Source organism: Elephantulus edwardii, unplaced genomic scaffold (genome assembly GCF_000299155.1).
Source record: "Elephantulus edwardii isolate Elephantulus edwardi_28Jun2011 unplaced genomic scaffold, EleEdw1.0 scaffold00425, whole genome shotgun sequence".
NCBI classification, from domain to species: domain Eukaryota; kingdom Metazoa; phylum Chordata; class Mammalia; order Macroscelidea; family Macroscelididae; genus Elephantulus; species Elephantulus edwardii.
In genome coordinates, this window is record NW_006400175.1 from 928,641 (window position 1) to 929,963 (window position 1,323).

The window sequence follows — 1,323 nt, forward strand, 5'->3', positions numbered from 1 at the left end:
GGCTGTGGCAGGGTGGGGGTGTGGGAGCACGGGGCTGGGACAATACCACTGATAGTCAGGGGATGGGGCTTGGGCACGGCTGGAGGTTTATGTGGCGGCAGGCCTTGCCGTGGGGTCATGCAGTGGTGGGCCGCAGGGGGGGTCACATGGTGGTGGGCCGTCACTCCTCTGGGGTCACACGGTGACTGGGAGAAGTTGCTCTTCGGTGTCACATGGCAGCCAGCGGTGGTGGCTCTTCTGGGGTCAAGAGGTGGCCAGCAGGTAGTTGCTTCTCCAGGGTGCATGGCAGTGGGCGGTTGCTCCCTGAATTAATGGGTCCCATGTGGTCAAGCTAGACAGCAGTTATCTCCCCAAAGAACTGTGGGACCAGCACAGGCAGCACTATCAGCCATCATCTGCACCTTCCTGCCAGTGCCTTCCTGCCATCAGCTGCGCCTCCAAGAGACAAATTGTAAAGGTAAATCTGCTGTCAAGAGCATGGTCTTTGCAATTATTTGCTATTCATCAGTGAGATGGACAATGACTAAGATGACAGAAGAATTGATGTGAATTTGAGTTGTGGTACTGGAGAAGAGTCAATCATACCATGGACCATCAAGAAAATAAATAGGTTTGTCCTGGAGAGGGTGATACCAAGTTTCTCCTTGGAGGATAGGATTTTCAAGCTCCATCTCACATACGATGGGAATGTGGCCAGAAGGACTGATCCTTGGAGAATGACATCGTACTCAGAAGGCTGGAGGGACAACACAGAAGAGGAAGACCCCAGATGAGATGGATTTATACAGTAAATAGAGAAGTGGAGGTAAGTGTATCAGAATCAGTGAGACTGACTCAGGACAGAGCAGGATTCAGAGGTCACTATGAGCCACAGGTGATTTGACAGCACATAACAACAATAACAACAATATGAAATATTGCCCTAGCAAGTACTTCCAAAGCAATATTGAATAGAAGTGATAATAGTGGTCATCCTTGTCTGGTCCCTTTGTGTAAGGAAAATACTTTTTAGTCTTTTTCCATTGAGAATGATGTTGACTCTTGGTTTTGTATATATGTTTTTCACTGTGTTGAGAAGATTCCCTTCTATTCCAATTTTGCTGAGTGTCTTAAAAAGGAAAAGGTGTTGGATTTTATCATATGGCTTTTCTCCATCAATTGCTAACATCATATGTTTCTTGTTATTTACTTTGTTAATGTGGTGAGTTACGTTGATTGTTTTTCTTAAGTGGAAACATTTTTGCATTCCTCTTATGAACCCCACTTGGTCATGATGAATTTTTTTCTTTTTATGTGCTTTTGGATTCTATTGATTAGGAATTT